We start from the raw sequence: 21122 nt of genomic DNA, 5'->3' as shown, positions 1-21122 counted from the left end.
ATGTAGCTGCAGCCCTCTCAGATATTAACGACTTTTATCAATCAATTGCTTGTACCAAGAAAGGTGAGATCCTCGAGTGAGAGATAGGTATCTGTCAGTAGTTGTCTACTCTTGAGATGGAGGAGCAAAAGGGGCCTACAGATGCTTGGATTCAGGAGCGCCTTGCTGCACAATAAGGGCCCAGCAGCAGTCATTGCTAGATCAGAGGGCACAGTATGCCTTTCACGTTAGAGAGTCATTTTGGACTTAGAAGGGAGGTAGGGTCAAGAAGCAGTTCTTCTCTACTCTTGGCCCCAGGCATTGTAAGAAGAGTGTATCATAGCTTGTTGACTCAGACATAGTTTTATAGACACATCCAGATGCTGTCTTGCAGGTAGCTACAGAGTTCTATGCCTCCCTTCTTACAGCAAATCCTGATAGTCAGGCCACAGATGATGCTAGAGTTGTTATTTGGCAGCACTTACCTATGTTGGTGACATGGGATATGATAGTCTCACTAGATGCACCCTTCACCAACATAGAGTTCAAGCCTGCTTTATCTGCCCTTCATTAGGGCAATTGTCCTTGATCAAATGGACTTAACCCCTCTTTCTTTATTACTTTTTGGGATCAGATTGGGGATCACATTACCTCAGCCCTGTAGGGAGTTTGGGACTTGCGTGAGATGCCAAACTCGCTTACAGAGGGTCTCATTCATCTTATTCCAAAAGGGGGTTGCAGGAATTTAGTGTCTCAGTGGTGGAGCCGACGATCACTCTTTTGGGCACCTTGTACAAAATCTTAGCAAAAGCAATTAGCCTTCGTTTTGCAGTCTTTTCTTCCAGATCTTATACATGATACGCAAATGGGCTTTGTGCATGGCAGGCGCATTTTCAATAACATCTTCTCATTTTGGGAGGCTTCTGACTGGGCCATGCATAATGGCCATAGGCTTGCCATTCTACTCCTGGACTTTGAGAAAGCTTATGACAGGTGAGACTAGGGCTTCTTAGAGGGTACCCTCGCTCGTTTTGGATTTTCGGATGCACGGATCAGAGGGGTGTCAGCTCTCTACAGATCATCCCATAGCTTATCAGTGGAGTCAGGGGAGACTAGTTTCAGATTACCAGATCAGTCCGTCAGGGATGTCCTTGAGTCCCCTTTCTTTTTTTATTTGTGGTTGAAGCTATGAGCTACTATTTTAGAGCTCAAGCTGATATTATAGGGCTGAGGCTTCAATTGAGACAGGAGGATGAGCTCTTGGATAGTGAGTTGGTAGATGACACGGCTGTTTTTTTGGATGCCACGCCACAGACACTCACTCCATTCAGGACAGCTTTGGATTTATTTTGCACTGCAGTAGGGGCTCACAATAATCCAATGGTTTCTAGATTAGTGATGAGGACACTCCAGACTAGGGTAACGACATAGGGTTCACTTGGATTCAGAGGGGTGTTTCCATCACGTAGTTAGGATGCCAGGTCGGGTTGGGGATCTCTCCAGCACAGTAGTTTGCTCCCGTGTTATAGAGTATCAGGAGGAAACTCATTTTTTGAAGTTTTGCCAGACTTGACCTCGCATCCAAGGTGGTGGTTGTGAACCAGGTACTATTGGCTACTGCCTGGTTTGTCTACTCTTGATGGTACAGATCTAGAGGTTGTATCGCTCAGCTCATGAGACCTATCAGGAATTTCCTTTGGAGTGGGTTAGATGGCACCTCGGATGTTATGACCAGGGTGGCTTGGGAGACTCTCATTCTCCCCACAGGGGAAGAAGGCCTCAATATTATTGATTTGAACTTGCAGTGTATGGCCTTGCTTTGCAAGTTCGTAGTACGAGGACTGATGCCTGGACATGAGCCTTTGAAGGATTTTTTCTTATGCAGCATTCAGTTTTGCATACCATCCCATGGGGGAGATTGGATGGATAGCTTCAGATGGTTTTTTTTTTTTTTTGGCAAAAAAGAGACTTCTATTAAGTAAGAAAGAAACTCGCTAGAGCAAGCTCTGTGCGGAAATACAACATGCTAAGCATGTAATAAAAAACACCTCAGAAGAATGAGGTAGAAAGAAACCAAGGCTGAGGCTGAAAATGCCAACTCAACCCTATAGAAGTCTCAGCAAGGAAGGGAGAGTCTCTCCAATCCTTGAGAAAAATAACTCTCCTGGAGGAGGCTGCTCGAGAGGATCCCTGCATGGTTGCCCATATGGCCATCAGAGTGTGTACCGTATCTGTCCAAGTATTGGCCAAGGTCTGAGAAGGGTGAACCTGAGAACCCTCCATAGCCTCAATGCATCTAGCTCTCCAAATGTGCCATGCTGCAATGCTAGCTAAAACCTCCCATGGAGAGTCAACCAAGGAATGAGCAGCCCTGAAGAGAGTGGCTGGAACATCCTCTAAAGAGCACGACTCCACAAGGTGTCATCAGATGTGAAGAGCCCAAGACGAGTCATGTCTCTCAAAGAAAACCTGGGGCCCTAAAAGAGTGAGCGAAGCCACTGATCCCCAAGTCATATAGAAGGGGAGGCGAACAAAAGTGCTGAAAAGTCTTGCAATCCCCTTCCATATGATTCTTGCCTGTCTGCAATCCTAAGTACAGCTCTTATATAAGAGCACACACACACATATGAACATCTATGCATATGGGATAACTCCCAATATGACACGTGGCATCCATAGGACACACTAGACTAGAACTCACACTAGAACACACATTTTTTACTCACTTTGGCTTCATATTCCAACAGTGTTTAAGTCCATATTGATGAAAGGTGTATCAAATGAACTCCTCATATCCGAAGTCACCAACAAGAGAACATTTTTTCAAACCCTCAACCTAGCCCTATCTCTCTCAAGTGTATCAGGGTCTACTATGAGAAGAGAATCATATTAACCACTAGCAATCCACATGACTGTGTGTGGATGAGTACCATTAGAGCCAATTACCTATGAAACAATTTCTCTACCATGTTGAGGTCCAAGAGGAGAGATAAAGTGTTTGAGATAAAGTGTTTATTGATTCTACCTCCCATTTGAATCCAAAAAGACTCTCAAACATGGTAAGGAATCTCATGCCTCCATTCTAGAAGAAAATACTAATCAGCCCTTGTTGTAGTAAGGCACTTATAGACCCGGGCATCTAATGGGTCTCTTTAGGTCTTCCCTTTGCAAGGATGATGCTAATACACAAGGATTTTCCTTGGTTTTTATGATGAGCTTACATTCCCATGAGGTGGAACAACCAAGGGGGTACTGTGATAGGAGTCCATTCCTTATTTCAGTATAGTGGTTGAGGATCAGACCATGCTATGAGTGGAGAGAGAACATTAACAATAAGGGAGCCAAAGACCACAAGAAAGCCAATGAGGGAGAGACTTTAGAAGGGGAAATCAGTCGGTGGATGATAAAGGAAATACACTCCAAGGGAGTAGAGAAAGGGGAGGTGAAGGGGACCATTCATCATTGTGACAGTGAGTGAGTAGGGAGCAAGAAAGAAAGAATTAGATAGGGGAGTGTTAAATAGGTTGTTGAAGGTAGATCAGTCAACCAATGTTAAAAGAAATACACTCTAACAGAGTGGAGAAGTGAATCATTCATCATTGTGGCGAGGAGTGAGTCGGGAGTAAGAAAGAAAGAACTAGAGAGGGGAGGGGTTGTAGAGGCTTGAGCTACAAAGTCACATTGGTTGTACGTAAAAGCATTCTCATAGTGGAAGATTGGAGTTGCCTCCATCCTTGTTTGTTTTCTATGTAGTGGACATTGTGTCCACTTGTCTTTCTTGACTTGTTCTTGTTATTTTAAATGTTTTTTGTGTGAAGGGCCAGATGAAAAGCCTTCTATTAAGTATGAAAAATACCCCAATAGCAAATGCTTATGGCAAAAAGGCATCATGCATAACATAAGAAACAAAATACCTTGAGTGGGCAAAAACTCTACTCATCAAGAAGAGCTAGTAAAGAAGTAAGGTTGAGGCTAAAAGTGCCATCTCAACCCTATGGTGGACTTTGAGGAAAAACAGAGCCATCCACTCCCTAGGGGGAAAAGTCCTCTTGGCAGATGCCACCCAGGAAAACCCTTGCATGCTCATCCAAATGGCCATCAAAGTGTGTAGATTACCTGTCCAAATACTAGCCAATGTGAGAAGGGTGGACCTTGGAGCCATCAAGAGCCTCTATGCGTGTTGATCTCCAAATATTCCATGCTGAAATGCTCGCTAAAATCTCCCAAAAAGCATCCATTGAGGCATGTGCAATTTTAAAAGGAAAGTAAGGAACATCGTCCACAGAGCATGATTCGACTAAATGTCATTGAACCGAAAGATCCCAAGAAGATTCATGTCTCTCTTAAAGACTTGAGGCCTTGAAAGAGAGAGCCAAGCCAGCGAGTCCCACGTCATGAAGAAGGGGAGGCAAGAAAAGTGTTCAAAAGACTAGCAATCCCCTTTGAGATAAAATTCACTTATTTGCAATCCTATAAACAATGTTGAATGGACTCCTTGGCAGAGGCAACGAGGGCAAGTTTGGGCTGGCCCAAACAGGGTCATCCATTCTTTTGTTTTGACAAAAAGGCTTCTATTCAATATGAAAGAGACCCCACGAGCAAATAGCTGATCAACATGAAACGGGTCTCATTTGAAAGCTCACTTGACACCCCACCTCCCTCTGGACTCCATAGGAGAGGTGGACTCACAAAACGACCCAACACAGCCTCCTACACAGTGTCACTAAAACCCAGTAACCACCCCTAGTAGCAACAAAATAAAATTTCACATAACAATCCCCCCCCAGAGCTGCGGAGTACGCAGCACTCAGCAGTTGCATAAGCTTAACCTTCCAAGAGAGGTCCATCATCCTGTATCCAAAGCAAAATGAGTAGAACTGCCACCCACTGTAACAGGACTCATTAAGAAACTATGGGCCCTCCTAGTTTCTACTTGCATGCTTTGTGCCATAAAAGATAACCAAGGTCCTATCCACAATAAGAGCTTCACTCTCTCTCACATTCTTTACTGAAACATTTGACACTTCAGCCCTTCCTCCTGCAAACAAGCACCATTTAACTTGGCCTTCAACATAGAGATTCTTGTGTGAGCTTTTTCCACATAAACTTTCATCCCTGGTTCAAGCTCAACTTCTGGCTCATCCCAATGGAGGTCCTCTATGCTCATATTCTCCCAAGATTCATAGACATTTTGCATAGTACTATTCTCTGCATTGCATCCATCTTTCATACCCACCTTCTTTTCAAAGACATCGTACCTCTGTGCACTACTATTATCAAGCATAGGAAAACAAACATTGCACCCATAACATGTGTCCAGATCAACACAAACATTTCTGAAACTTGTTAAAAAACCAGTCAATCATCTCATCCAAATAGTGGTTCCAGGCATCATCCCCTTCATAGACACAAATGCAAGACAAATCTGCAAATAAGCATGCCTCAAAGACACTAGCAATCTGCACATCCAACTTGCAATCCTCAAGCAAGAAACACCGATCAAAATCCTGCACCTCATGAACTCCAGCTTGCGTATTTATCAGCATATCCTCATCACATAAAGGCATATCCAAATGCATACCAAAATTTACTGCTAACTGATACAATTCATGGCTTGCAGCGGAACTCCTCAACACCACATCATGGTTATCCAATTCATAGGGCATCCCTACCTGCAGGTACCCACAAGGCTCCTCTAGCCTCTCATCTGCAGTGGATCTCTGACTCATGGACTCACCCATGCAAGCATCATCCTCACCATCAAACAAGCCATTCAATCCAACATCATAAACATCCTCATACTGAATACATACAGCGGAATATTTGCTCCCAAAAATGTCCTCTATTTCCTGCATATCCCCAGGTATTGGGTAAGTGGAGGATTTGGTGTTATCCTCCTCGGTGTCTATGATATCTTCATCATTCTTCTCTTTGCATCCCTCAACGGATTCTCCTACCAGCCTTCACCACTGTCAACTGTCACATGTGCCATTTCCTCATGTTCCTCATGCTACTTAACACTCCCAGTCTGCCACAAAATAGTTGAAGAAGACTCTTTTCAACCAAAGCATTTGACAAGGCAACCCAACTGCTCTTATGTTCCTCATGCTACTTAACACTCCCAGTCTGCCACAAAATTGTTGAAGAAGACTCTTGTACCTTGAACTGCTCAACCAAAGCATTTGACAAGGCAACCCAACTGCTCTTGACTCTCATAGGCAAAGACCTGTACCACGTAAGTGCACTACCCTCAAGAAAATCACCCAAGATATCGGACCATTTTGCCTTGGGCTACTTGTATGAATCACATGCATGTCGGAAAACCCATAAATACACCTCAGGATCCTCCCCCCTGGATCCACAACACACTGCATATCCATCAAAGGTATAACACGAACCGCCACTCACCAGACACCAATTGAACCTCAAATTATCTTCAAAACATGTCCATTATGTAGTCTTTCCATCATCCCACACATGCATCCATTCATCATATGCATATTCCTCGAAAACTAAGTCAAACCACCTCAGAAAGTCCTGTAACCAATCAAATACAGCAACTTTGTGTTGGTCTACATACCATGCAATACACCATATTTCCACGTGACTGCATACAACAACAGTTCAATATATAATCCACACCTCTATGCACTGCTTTGTATCGAAAGCCCCTTCTAGATAACTGAAATTACAGGCCAAACCTTCCCACAGGCATGCTGTACCACAGTCAAACCTTGACTTTGCAATGACTCTCAGACTGAGTAATGCATCGCCGCAATGCCTCTGACCGCTTCCTTCAACAGTGCCAACACAAAGGCATATGCATGGGCATCAAAGTTCACAAAAATCCCTGGTAATACCCTCTAAAACTGAGCCTCAAAACTACAAAGAAAACCACTTTTTCCTGGTATTTCCTGTTTATTTCCCAATGTGCTCTCTCCCACAAACCTCCCATGGGAAATCTTCTTCCCATCAGACACCTTCACCTATGACTTTTATTTCCCTCAACTTCTGTGCAGAAAAAATGTCAAACTTCGCTCGTGCTTTCCCTTTCACCTATCAGCCTTTATACAAAACCCATGCCATCGCCCACATTGCCATGCATTGGGTTCTTCATCCTGCTTTCTTCATGTGTATCCTCCTCTATGTGCGTCACACAAGCTCTGGAATTCTCCCTCGCTAACACACCTTTGAGGAGGCCGAAGTCAAACTTCGCTCGTGCATTCCCTCTCGCCTATCAGCCTTTATACAAAACCCACGCCATTGCCCACATTGCCATGCATTGGGTTCTTCATCCTGCTTTCTTCACGTGCATCCTCCTCTATGTACGTCATCCAAGCTCTGGATTCAAGCTCTGGATTTTTCCCTTGCTAACACAGCTTTGAGCAAGAGAAAAGAGCGATAAGTTGCCACCAGCCTCAAGCTGCATCCATCTCCTCCTTGTGCGCCCTCTCCCATCAGTCGCCTTGCACCCGCTCCTCAGTCTTCATCTTCCCCATCACTTCGTACATCTCTATTCCCTTATAGCTTCCTCTTCACATAGCTAGCACCGATCCTTGTTTCATTGAGGCAATTCACGAGTCGATTGATCTCTCCAAGGTGGCACCTGTACTTGCGACTACAACGTCAAGATAGGTTGTCAAGGTGGCGAACAGAATCCATCGCAACAATCTTCAATTTCATTTTTCCTCCTTTTGTGCTACTCGTCTTTTCCTACATTGCTATCTTTAAAAACTTCCTTTGCTAAAACTCCTCTCATTAGAGACTCCAAGCTCTTCTCTTTCTATGTAGCCTCAATCTTGCACGCTCAAACTATACATTTCCCTCCCCTCCGTAACCACGGGCTTACCTAGCGCCTCCACCAAAATGAACTCGAGAATTCTTTATAAACGTTCTGCTCATGCTTCATGCTCAGGATACAAGCAAGGGTGAAGGAGGAAGAGAGCCAGCGATTTCCAAAAGCTGCATATCTGTATTTCCAAAAACGAGGCAAGCTTACCAGCGAATGCATCGAGGCAATTGATTGCAGAAGTTGGCGAGGTTTGTATTGAACAAATACAGAGGCTGGCCAGGTTGCATGGCGCGCTACTACATGAACACGACAAACGCCCGGATCCATGCAAATTGGATGACACAAAGCCATGCACCCATGCTAATTGGACGAGAAGAGCGTGGCAAAACAGGATGAGACAAGTGAAACGCGCATGGAGTAGGCGAACCCCATAACACATGGAAATTCGGAATTAATATCTAAAATAGCAACCAATTTCGCTTTGCCAAGCTCACCCACCATTACTTAGACTTCCACTGTAAACGTGGCAGGCCAAAAACTGTACATAAGCACCACCACGTCAAGCCTCCTTGAAATCTCTCCCCAACTCTCATCCTCCAGATACTTCTCAAGGTCCTATCTACACTGAGTCTCACACTCCTTAATAAAACCACTCTAACCCCCACACATGGGAACTCTTTGACCCTGCACAATCACATTTAATCACATATCTTGGCCCTCCGTTAGCTGATCAACATGAAACGGGTCTCATTTGAAAGCTCACTCGACACCCCACCTCCCTCTGGACTCCATAGCGGAGGTGGACTCACAAAACAACCCAGCACAGCCTCCTACACAGTGTCACTATAACCCACTAACCACCCCTAGTAGCAACAAAATAAAATTTCAAATAACACTAGGCATCCTCCACACCCTCATGGCCACTTGGGGCAAGATACATGGCTCCTCTAGTGCAGCTGTAGCTCTCCGGATTGGTTGCATCAACCTCACTTTTCCCTTTCACTGATTTTGTATGAGCTTCTCACAGGATTTTATCTTGGATTTCTGTATTTTGGTCTTACTTTATGGAAGTTCCCTCTTGTGGTTAAAAAGAAAGCGCACCTGAAGTGTTTCAGAAAAAATTGTATAAATTGGAGATCGAGATGTCCCTTCTATACGCTTGAGTTCACGTGCAGCAGCCAGATAACGTTGTTGAATGTATAAGTATACCATAAAGAATGGTATTAGGGCCAGCAAAAACCACGGAATGATCACCGCTGCAATGGCTATGGATCCCCAACATCCCACAAAGCTTTCCAACATTTGCTGCATTATTAACAGATAAGGTGTCATAAGGAACCACATTTTCGTTGTATCTCTATTCAAAACATCAGCATGCTAAGAAAAACTCATGCAAGTATTTCAATATATATTATAAAGCTCCACAATAGTTATAACTCAATGCAAATATGGAGTCCAATAACAATGGTTTTTTGGATTTGGCAAGAGCGAGACAATTTAATTTAAAGTCACTTATTAGAAAAGGAATAAGAAACATGTTATAGATCTATTGGGATCCTATAGACAATTTAATTTAAAGTCACTTATTAGAAAAAGGGATAAGAGACATGTTATAGATCTATTGGGATCCTATAGACAATTTAATTTAAAGTCACTTAATAGAAAAAGGGATAAGAGAGATGTTATAGATCTATTGGTATCCTATAGACAATCCTATCGAGTTCTTTGCTGGTCTCTACAAGATGCTCATTCCTTTGGAGACCTTCCGTAGGCCTAGTTGGAAGTTTTTTATTATTACTGTTTTTAGTTGTGAGTAGTACATGTCCCACTCTGGGAGAGCTATGAATGTAAATGCTAATGTAAATTTTATTTTACAAAAAAAAAGGTGTGTGTGTGTGTTGTTGAATTACTACTCCACATGGCAGCGGACAGGCGTATTGCTTCTTCAGCTTACCCCACCTTGTTCTCATCCACGGGAGATGGTATTACATTTATTTTGGCCCTATCCTTTGGACCATGCTTTTCTTTTCAGATTGATGATGGATCTTCGTGCTTGATTTCCTAGGATCTCATTTGGCAATAATTTTTTGTTGTTTGGCAGACAAGTTGCTATACTGGACTTTGACCACTTCTTCTCCTGGTGTCCCTATTCGGTTCTTTGGTCGTTATATCGTGCTTGTACCATTCAACATGAGCACTCTTTAGTGGGTGTCTTTTTCTATTTTCAATCTTGTTTGTATTGGTCTCTTTAGGATGGTCATTCCCTTGGAGAGCTTCCTCTGGCCCAGTTAGAAGTCTTTTATTACTACTTCTAGTTTTGAGCAGTAGCTGCTCCACTTTGGACATCTGTGAATGTACATTTCTTTGAATGAAATATATATTTTAGAAAAAAAAGTGCACATGTCGTTGAAGAAGACACTTGCAAAATAATTACTACTATCCTAGGGCAAGGAGGTGGCCCTCCAAGAAATCCACAGAAGTACGAAAATCCTTCATAAAGAATTTAAATACAATTTTGTGCATAACATGCGATGGAATCGCAATCAAATTTGGATGTGAGGAAGACACAAGGCAACCATGACGTAGACACAAGGCAGACGTGAGGTGGACACAAGTTGCTAGAGAGAATGAAAGGACCGAGCACTTGCAAGGTGGCTGACTTCTTAGCTCAAGCCACTTCTCTCCTACTCCACTTTCCCTTGCTCCCATAGTTGTCTCTCTCTTCTACTTTCTTTCCATAATACTCGTCTCCGGCCTTCTCCCTCCTTATCTCCTTTCTCCTTTCCCCTTAGTGTCTCTCCCTCAATTGTTGATGGGAAAACTCCCCTAATTGATTGGCCGCTACTTTGTAAACTTCCCCATTGTTGGGTGGATTACTCCCTCTTCTCCATTGATTGGCTTCTTTTTCCCCACCTCTATCTCAGATGCTCATCCTAATCTTGGATGATTCACCATTGGGTGATTGATCATTTATCATTGAAAGCTACCTTGACTCCTTGAGTTGATGATTATGCCTCCTGCCATTGGCTATGGCTTTGATGTCATAATAAGACTAGCGCCACCCCTGACTACACTCATCGACTTGCATTTAAATTTTTTTGCAAAAGACTCATTGATTGGGTCATATGGTTCAGTGGTTGTTGGTTTCTCCTCTCGCTTTCATGGTTTCACCCATATGCCTCATTAACCTGCCTTTATCATATGGCTCCTTAGCCCATGAACCGGGTGATAGATGTCAAGTTTCCGCTCATAGGTTGCCAGTTGTAAACCAACTCCACCTAAGCCCCTGGTTGATTGTCTGCACAGGCCAATTATTGTTTGTGTGGCCATGTCCACACACAGGCCCACCTATTGTCCACATGGGGAAGGCCTATTTTCTATGTGTAGGCTTGTTGTCTACACATAGACCACCTATTGTATCTACACATAGGCTGCCTGTACTTCAATGCTACATGTGGCCTATAATAATTTCCTTTGCAGATAAACATTCACCACCCTAGTAAATAGATAAAATGTAGAAGAAGTACACAAATGTGCAAGAGAGTTTTTTGTTGAATCAAACTGAGCACCACATGTTGCAATGTTAGAAAACCTATCAATTTCTCATCCCCCTCCATTATGTGTTGGATATGGGTGAATCACCTTTGGTACCCCCTTGTGTGGCTTGATTAATATGAAGGTATTGGGGCCTTGTGGGCGCTGGCTGCCAAGTGTAGTTGTGGGATTCCAATCCCATAAGCAATATGGAAGGATTAGATCCCTTGGATTTAAAGGCTCTCTCTGATCCGGCCGGCCTTTTTGGGAGAGAGAGAGGGAATGCATGGCTATGGGGCGAGAAAGCGGGATTCCCTCGTACCCGATGCGCCTCGTCATGACATGTGGCATATTTTGGAGCATCAACATGGTATTAGAGCCGGTATGGTCCAACGGAATGTGCACTGTCGTGGGATGTGACGACTCGTGGCAGCATCTGAGTTGGTTCTTGATCTGTGCTGTGAAATATATCGCCCTTTCTCCTCCAATCAACACCTGGCTATGGGTTGATCTTTACAAGGAGAAAACCCCTTAATCTAGGCATCTGAGAATCCAAAGCATTGAAAGTGCTTTCCAAAAATCCCCAATCTACTCTATCATAAGCTTTCTCGAAATCCAAGAGTAGATTTGCTAGCCTTTGACCACTTTGCATAGCCCAATTTAAGGCCTCCCAAAATGAAAATATATTATCAAAGATGCTTTGGCCATGAATGAAGCACATCTACATATCATGGATGAGGTATGGAAGGATGGGCTACAAGCGCAAGATGATGGCTTTGGCCAAAATCTTATAAAAAGTACCCAAGAGAGTAAATCGGCTCCATTAAGTAAATTTGTTCAACCTCCTTGGGATAAGATGAATGAGGCCCTTTGTAAATGAATCAGACATAACAACAAAGTCCCAAACTCCCGGCATGGCTAAGGTAGCATTGTACCTAATCCTATCCGAAAAGGTGATAAATTTTTTGGGTTTCAACCCATCTGCTAAGACCAGGCACTTGCCCTTGGGGACGGTGAGAAGTACAGCCCTAAAATCCCAAATTGATAAAAGGTGCATCAAATGAAGCCCCGTATCTCATTTCACCAAATCTAGAATATCCTATCATACTCTGTATTTGGCATCATCTCTGGCATGTGTGTCAGGATTTGCTGAGAGGTGGAATGCATTAAAATCTATAGCTATGAGTAACACAACATCATGATCTAATTGAAGGACCCTATCTAAGTCGACAAGCTGAGAAACACTTTCTCTACCATGCCATGGGCCATGCGTTGAGAAAATATGCTTATTGACTCTCCCCCCCATCTGTATCCAAAATGACTCTCTAGCATGAAAGGAAGACTCAAATCTCTAATCTAGCAATACATGTTCATCAGTCCTCGTTGTAGCAAGATGCTCCTAAATCCAAGCATTTATGGGCCTTTTTTGCTCTTCCTCTACAGGGTTGCTAATTCTTGTTTGAGGTCAATATCTCGTCTAAGAATCTCAGATCTTTTGTTCTAGCAACAATATGATAAAAGTCACTAATACTAGAGAGGGTTGTTGCCCTACAAGTGAAGGAGATCCCACTCCACCTTGCAAATGAAACACCCAAACCTGTAACGCATCCTTCGTAAGGCCCTCCTCTACATACAATGCATCTAGAATCTTGATTCTCATAGAGTAGCATCTCAAGTGAGTCTCATATATCATAACCACCGAAAAATGATCTGAAGTGAAAAACCTTGGTGTAATGGATATGAACAATCTCTATCCACCGGTGCCCAATGAAGAGACATGGAGGTAGGAGAATGCCAAGCTAACTAGGAACGGAATGGAAATATGGAAAGCAAATAAAAGAACAAGTACTTGGCAATGATAACCAAAACACTCACATGATATAAGGCTTGATGTTGGCTAATATGAATGACTCAAGACAAGTATAACACTATATAGTGTGACACTAGACTCTAGAAAGCCATAGTGTATATGGGATATCTCCCAATATGACACGTGGCATGTCTAGGACTCAATAGACTATAAAACACCGCCTAGATACCTAGAATACTCATTTTTGACTCACTTTGGCTTCATATTCCAACACCCTCCCGCGAAGGCAAGGTGAGAGACTACTGGAATGGAACCAAGAACAGAACATGACAATGACTTTCATCAAACTGTGCACCCTATGTAACTCAGAGCCTAAAGTCTGACCGTGTTCAGAGGTTGATCCAAGCACTCTCATGGCTTGAGACTCAACATGCTCAGAGGCTCACGTTATAGCATTACTACATGACCAGCTCATAGGTCTAGGAATACACCAACATCCTAGGACTCGGCTAAGCCTGGTAAACAAATAAACCTATCAAAGCCAATACATATGGCTCCCACAGTACATCCCCTCTTTGCTTCATAACAGGACATGTTAGGAAGCCACACACCAAAGAAATAGGAAAACCAATACATCTTTTTAGGAGGACTATCCAAGGCAGAGGACCTTTAGACTCAATGAAAACCAAACACTCAATACATATCATTTTAGGGGGACTACCCAGGGCAAAGGACCCCAAAATACATCAAGCTGTAGTAAAAAAATCGCTCTCTTTATGATAAGAGATGTCCTCCAAGTAGCCACTGCACACGTGTGCACATCCCTACGAGACGATGACGATGTCGAAGAAGTGCTAGGTAGGAATGCCCCAAAAGATGTGTCGGTGAAGTTCATGGGGTAGCTAGATGGAGCACTCACATAGTGACTCTCAAAATGGCTAAGGGAGAGTCACCGATGTCGAAGTAGAGGCCGGAGGTGTCACGAGCACTCAGAGAATCGATCAAAAGTGGAGCTCGGGACAATCAGGGCGGTAATCGGAGAAGTTGGAAAGTGTTTGGAGCTCACATCAAGCTCAAAGCAGCTTCACTTGTTGTTGACGGGATGTGGAGCAAGTGACGGGCAGAGAAGAGGGTCTGTCGCAAGACAGAGAAGAGATGGCAAGGGTAGAGAAGGCAGAGGCAGCGTGGACAGCAAGAGCTAGAGCTGCGTGGGCAGCAGGAGCAGCGTGGGCAGCAGCATCAGCATGGGCAGCGTTGAGCGTGGAGCTAGAGCTGATTGCAAGTGTACCGGTCTAGCGGGCAGGCTGCATGAAAACGGGCCGTACAGTCCGTACGGACTGTACAGCCTGTTTACGATGGGCTGTACAGCGTATTTGATGGTGGCGTCTTCAGCTGGAGCAGATCTTAGGCAGCAGCGTTGAAGCTCTCAGGAGGAGAAGAGCTCAAGGTGGCTGATGACGAGGTAAAAGGAGAGGCCGTTGGCGAGGCATTTCGGGCTGAAGAAGGGGTAGTTGATGGCGAGGTAGATCAGCTCCGACGGTGAGGCTAAGGAGTGGAGGAGAGGAGCTCAAGGTGGAGAGGCAGAGGAAGAAGAGGGAGTGCTCAAGGAAGGAGAGGAGGATAGGCTAGCCCTCCAAGTGGAAGAGAGGACCTTTCAATGAGGAGGAGGGAAGGCAGCTTCATGGCTACTCGCTTACCTCAACCTCTTGGAGGTGGCTCTGATACCATATGAAGAGACATGGAGGTAGGAGAATGCCAAGCTAACTAGGAACAGAATGGAAATATGGAAAGCATAATGGAAAGGCAAAATGGAAAGCAAATGAAAGAACAAGTACTTGGCAATGATAACCAAAATACTCACATGATATAAGGCTTGATGTTGACTGATATGAATGACTCAAGACAAGTACAACACTATATAGTGTGACACTAGACTCTAGGAAGCCATAGTGTATATGGGATATCTCCCAATATGACACGTGGCACGTCTAGGACTCAATAGACTATAAAATACCCCCTAGACACCTAGAACACTCATTTTTTACTCACTTTGGCTTCATATTCCAACACCCAATCATCATGTTTCTTGATCTGCCTTAGGTCTACCACCAGCTCCTCGCCCTATGATTGGAGATTTCTTTGTCTTGGGCATAGAGATGCCCTCTCCCCCTTGTCTATCCTCATGCATAACGGAGGATATCGGGTCTAATGGGATCCCTAGAGTTATGGTCATCATGATTGACCCTAATATATCGATTTGGATGTCTCTCTCTTTTGGCAGAGAATTGAGGTTGTGGGTAAGTAGGACCAGTGTCAGATTTGCAAGATCTTTGGGCCCTTTGCTAAAGGCTCAAAAGGCCTTTGGGTGCGGCCTTTTCTAGATAGAGTGTTCCTTGTATTTTTCTCATTTTCATACTAGGATTCGACCCAGTGGAGGAGGATAGATGAGTCTACCACTAATGCCTCGCAATAATTGGATCTTCCTTTAATTGGGTCATAGATATCTCCCCTCCCCTTGGTTTACCGTCTTTCATAATGGAAGCTATCAAATTTGATGGGGTCTCTAGAGTTAGGGTCATCATTGTTGATCCTAACTTATCCAATGATCATATTATGCTTTAGAATTCGGACATGGTGTCATTATACCCTCCAGAGCAAGGTGGATTATGTTGTTTATTGAGGGACGTAAGGTTGGTATTCTTTACCTTTGTGCTCCAATAGTAGAGCAGACCATGTTCCTTTCTTGAAGAAACTTTTCTCTTGGGCCCCATTGCAGAGACATGGATTGTGGAGTTACCTTCAGGCAAAAAAGGGGGGAGAGAAAGTGGCATTCATTCAAAGGGGGGAGAGAAAGTGGCATTCATTCACTAGAGAGAGCAACTTGGTATTCCTTTCTCTTTAAATACAGTGGTAGAAATCCTTGGATAGAAGATGACTTTCACACTTTGTGCATTTGCTTCTGTTCCCTTTTTCAAACAAGTTGTTACAAATGCCCATGAATGCATGGATATCCTTCCACGGCTCTTGTCCTGGCATGAGTCCTCTCACCACCGTCTTGCAGAGCAAGGCCCTGCACTGTAAATCCAGATCTATGATATTAAGACAGCCTCATGTGTGGGGAGGATCAATATCTATGAAGCCACCCTGGCTATGACATCTGATGTGCCATCAAGCTGACTCCATATAAAACTCCTTATAGGTCTCTTGAGCTGAGTGATGCACTCACTAGAACGGCACCAAAAAGAACAAATAAACCAAGCAGTGGCCAACAAAACTTGATTGACCACCACAACCCTAGATGCAAAAGAGGAGTTTTCTCCTTATACTCGCTAAGACTGAATTCCAAAAGAAGAATTCAGCTTGGCTGAATTCCAAAAGAGGAGTTTTCTCCTTATACTCGCTAAGACTGACACAAACTATAGTGATGGAGAGATACCCATGCTGAACTGACACCCCAAATACCTGACAAGAACCCAAGTGAAACCAATTTCATTCCCCAATCATGGGTGTCCTCGTCACTTTTTTTTACGCAAAAAGTAGTGCTAGTTATATTACTTGAAAGCGAGAGTACAAGAAGGCCTTAAGGCCAGCGGGCTGTAATCACAAAACGGATTCAGCCCGAGAAGTCAAAATGCTAAATACAAGCCTCTTAGTGCATAATCATCGGAGAGTGGACAAACAGCCACGGTGGAGGGGCGTAATGCCACTGAAGACTCTGAGTGGAGTGCTGGAAGAATAACTCCTGGTGATCCCAGTCGCGAAGGAAACGTCATCTCTTTTCCTTCCCTGCCCGGGACTCTCCCTGGATCTGATCCCACTGACCCTTGAGCGTGTGAATAATCGTGCTCCAGATATCTACTAGGGTCTGGGTAGTAGAAGTAGTCTGAGCTCCTACAGTTTGCACGCATCTGGAAGTCCAGATATGCCAGCCTGTGATGCTCCCTATGATCTCCCAAACTGGGTGTCGAGGCCTCGCTCCTGCATCTGTCTCTGTCAGATGCCATGGGAAGCTGTCCATGTAAGCCCAAGTGGCCTGCGTGATGAAAAAGACGGGATCCTGTCTAGAGAACTCATAGGCCAAGTGATGCCCCGGCTCAGTGCTGCACCAACAAACGGCTCCCCAAGTGATTGGTCCTAGCTCGGGTGTAGCCCTAGCTAAGATCCCCATGATTCCCTTCCAAACCGTCTGCGCATGCGAGCAGCTCCAAAGGCAATGCTTCAGGGACGACTCCTCCTGAAAACACATCTGGCAGTGCCCCTCCTGCCCCATCTGTCTCAGCCAGCTGCCAAATGGAAGCCCCTTGTGTGCCACCATCCAAAGGAAGTAGGAGATCTTCCTTGGACGCCAGCTAGCCCAAAGAGTCTTCCAGAAAGTGCGAAGAAAGACCAAGGATATCCCCTGGGCATACCATCTATGTGCCTGTGTGGGTAGCCCACGCTGGAGAGCCCCAAGAGCACGCCGACCCGTGCGTGCACTGTAAGAAAAGAAGGGGGTAGGGTTCTCTGAGGTCTCCGATGGTGGCCAACGCCACTCCCCTGGGTCCCACTCCACCTCTGACAAGGAGCGGCCCTCCCATATCCAGAGTCTCCAATCCTGGTCCTGCATAATCAGGGGGTCTATATGCCACGTCTTCCCTTGCAGCCCTACAATGCGAAGGCGCTGCCAGGGAAGCTGGGGGTCGATTATGGCCTCTCTGCTCTGTAGGCGAGTGATGGAGAAGAAGTGTACCGAAGAGTCCAAGAAGAGGCCGGCCACCACCAAAGGAATGCCTCGTGGAGTGAACTGTCCACCAAGCCACCTCTCATCTCTCGGGAAGAGCTATCTGGTGTCTGTGGGGATCCTCCAACCTGCAGGGATGGCAGCATCAATCTCCGCTCGTCGAGCCTGGATCCCACGTGCCGTACCTACTGCTACCTACTGCTGCTGCCAGCTCGCCTGGGCTCAGCTAACTGTAGACGTCCCTCCAAACCCGAAATGAGCGCGTGGGCTCACGCTCCTAGAGCGCCCAAGGGATATGGGATCTCTCTCCAAGCTGACGACCTGTATCATCTGTCACTTGGCTGCTCCAGATCAGGGGCTGTCTGTCTGTCTCCTCTCTGCGGCTAGGGGGGACTTGGGAAAGGCTGTGTCGCAACTTCCTCCAGACCGAAATGAGGCTACGGAGGAAGGGGAACGGGGCTGAGTCAAAGGTGCTGAAGTGAAGATCCATCGGATAGAAGGCTGCCAAACACCCCCTAACTGGGGGGTACACCCACTGAGACCATGCTGTAGCAAGAGCTTCCACATTTGTCCTCCTGGGGTCAGGCCGCGGATGATTAGCTTGCCAAGAAGTGCCTGACTCTGAAGCTCTGGATCTATGATGCCGAGGTCGCCCTCTGCCTGGGGGAGAATGACCGTCTGCCAGGCGACCCTAGCTCTGGTGGTGCCGGAACCGTCTGAGCCAGACCATAGGAAGTTCCGCACCAGTCTCCTCAGCTGGGCTACACAAGACCTCGAGAAACACCAGCAAGAGGCTACATACCAAGCAGTGGCAAGAAGGACCTGGTTGACCACAAGGGCCCTGCCTGCCAAGGAAAGCCGAGCCGTGAAAGCAAGCTTTCGTCGTATGAAGGCTAGGACCGGCAAGAACTGCTGAGCCGGTGTGATGTCCAGGCCTACTTGGAATCCCAGGTAACGTGTCGTATGTCCTCTGGGGATCCAGCGAAACCCCAGGAAAATACCCCACTGTGAGCTGGCTCTCGGGTCCGTAAGAAAACCAACTGACTTATGCCAGTTGATTTTCGCTCCAGCCGCAAGGCAAAACATCTCTAGGGACAGTCTCACTCGCTCCAGTGACTCGACATCATCCTGCACATATAGGGCTGTGTCGTCTGCATACTCAGAGTCCAGCAGCTCGGCATCCTCTCGAATAGGGAGACGCATCCCGCGAAGACCAGTGGTGCGAGCTCGAAGGAAGTGTGTCATGGCCTCCGCAAAAAATAGGAAGAGGTAAGGCGCTAATGGACAACCCTGACGCACCGAGCGCTCGAGTGTGAATCTCTCCCCCCATCCTGCCGCTAATGATAACCCGACTGGAGGCCGATCTGTAAAGGCTAGCAATACCTCTAATCCACTCGTCCGGAAAACCGAACCGAGCGAGTGTACCTTCCAAGAAAGACCAGTCTACCCTGTCGTATGCCTTCTCAAAGTCGAGAAGGAGTATGGCAAGGTGCTAGCCACTGTGCTGGGCCCATTCCGTCACCTCTGAGAAAGTGAAGATGTTGTCCAAGATGCTGCGATCTTGGACAAAACCAATCTGGATGTCATGAATCAGGTCGTGTAGCAGGGGGCGGATGCGACTGCTGATCATCTTGGCGAGGATTTTGTAGGCGGTCGGGAGGAGGGTGATTGGTGGGCGCCACTGTCTGATCTCCTGGCGGTCCCCCCCTTTGGGGATGAGGCAAATCAGGCCTGTCGCAAGGCTCTCTGGCATCTGCCCGCTGGAGAAGATGTGCTGGAAGGCTGCGAGCAAGGGCCGGTGGATCTGCTCCCAAAAGGTGGTGAAGAAAGCTCTAGAGAGGCCATCTTCACCTGGGCATTTCTGCCCATCAATAGCTCTCACCGCATCCTGCATCTCCGCAACAGTGAAAGGTGCGAGAAGGGTATCGCTCATGCTGGGCTGCACGAGTCTCGGTGTAGATCTCCACACCTCCTCCCTGCAAATGAGACCATGAGGGCCTGGGGGCTCCTGCTGGAATAAGGATCTGTAGTAGTCTGTCGCCAAGTCCCGGACCTCATTTGGATCTGTCCTGACACTACCATCCTGCGCCCTAAGAGAACGGAGCTGTTCCCCTGCTGACCTCTGTCCATGAGTCCTGAAGAACTCCCTGCACATCCTGTTGCATTTCCTAGCCCAGAAGGACTTGGAAGCATGAAATGAAAATTCTGAGCGACGCTGGGTGATCTCCTCTAGCATGGCCCGGGCCCGAACCTCTTGCTGTCTGAGCTGCTCAGAGCCTGGAGAAGACTGCTGCATCCTCTGAATCGAGGCGAGGTCACGTCTGAGACCCCTCTCCCGCGCCCAACACCGCTGTCTGACCTGAATCGCCTCCTGCTGGCAAATGCGGCTAGACTCAGCAAGTGCCTGAGCTACCTGTGCTGCCATATCCCTGGTAGGGTCCCACTCCTGCTCCCATAGGTCCACTATCCTGCTATGAACCGCTGCTCTGGTGTAGATGGAATTTGGGATCCGGCATGAACGTGGAGGTGAGGACTGAGAGGCCGAGTCCAGGACTAGGATGACTGGGGCATGGTCTGAAAGTGTCGTCCCTGGAACCACTCCTGACTCTCCTCCTCTGCCAAGCGCCCAATCACTGACATAGAAACGGTCTAGTCGCTCCAGGAGTCTGCCTCCCTCCCTCCTGTAACCCCAAGAGAAGTCCAAACTCCCAGACCATTTGCGAAAGGAAGGCTCCCTCCAACTGTCCCGACCTCCCACTGCAAAGAGGAAGGAGTCCCAATCTGCCTGCTCTGCCTGAGCTATACCGAGGAACTCTGGGCCCCTTCCCTGCTGATCCTCTGAGGTCTCAAGGTTGTTGAAGTCCCCTCCTACAATCCAAGAGTCCATCTCTGGCAATAGGTCTGTCAAGGATCTCTAAAAAATGGATCTACGTCTGAGATCAGTCGGGGCGTAGATATTGAGGATGCCGATGCGGGATCCCTCAATATGCAAGCCCACCCAAAGCGCACGTCCTGGGATCAAAGTGCAAGAACCAAACACATGCTGAACTAGAGAAGCGTCAATGGAGGTACAGACGCCCCCCCTTCTCCCCTGCTCGCCAATCGAAGGTTCCCAGTAGGTGTGGGAGCGTCCTGTGAGGACCTTCCCACAAATACTAGTCTGTGAAGTCGAAAGCTTGTGTTCCTGTAGTAGGAGCACATCTATCTTTCCCACCAAAGCTGGCTGGAGCTCCTGTCTGAGCACCATCTTCCTGGGGCCACGAGTGCCTGATGAGTGGAACCCGTTG

At 46.3% G+C, this 21122-nt stretch overlaps 1 pseudogene; it reads right to left on the bottom strand.

Moving 5' to 3' along the window:
* LOC147888992 (uncharacterized) overlaps positions 1–21122 on the bottom strand; it is a 341849-nt pseudogene that overhangs the window by 44256 nt on the left and 276471 nt on the right.

This window comes from Dipteris shenzhenensis, chromosome 21 (assembly GCF_047967505.1).
Source record: "Dipteris shenzhenensis isolate YYH24624 ecotype China chromosome 21, Dip_SZ_1.0, whole genome shotgun sequence".
Classification (NCBI taxonomy): domain Eukaryota; kingdom Viridiplantae; phylum Streptophyta; class Polypodiopsida; order Gleicheniales; family Dipteridaceae; genus Dipteris; species Dipteris shenzhenensis.
Note: the sequence above shows the minus strand (reverse complement) of the source record. Positions and strands in the feature narration are given on the sequence as shown.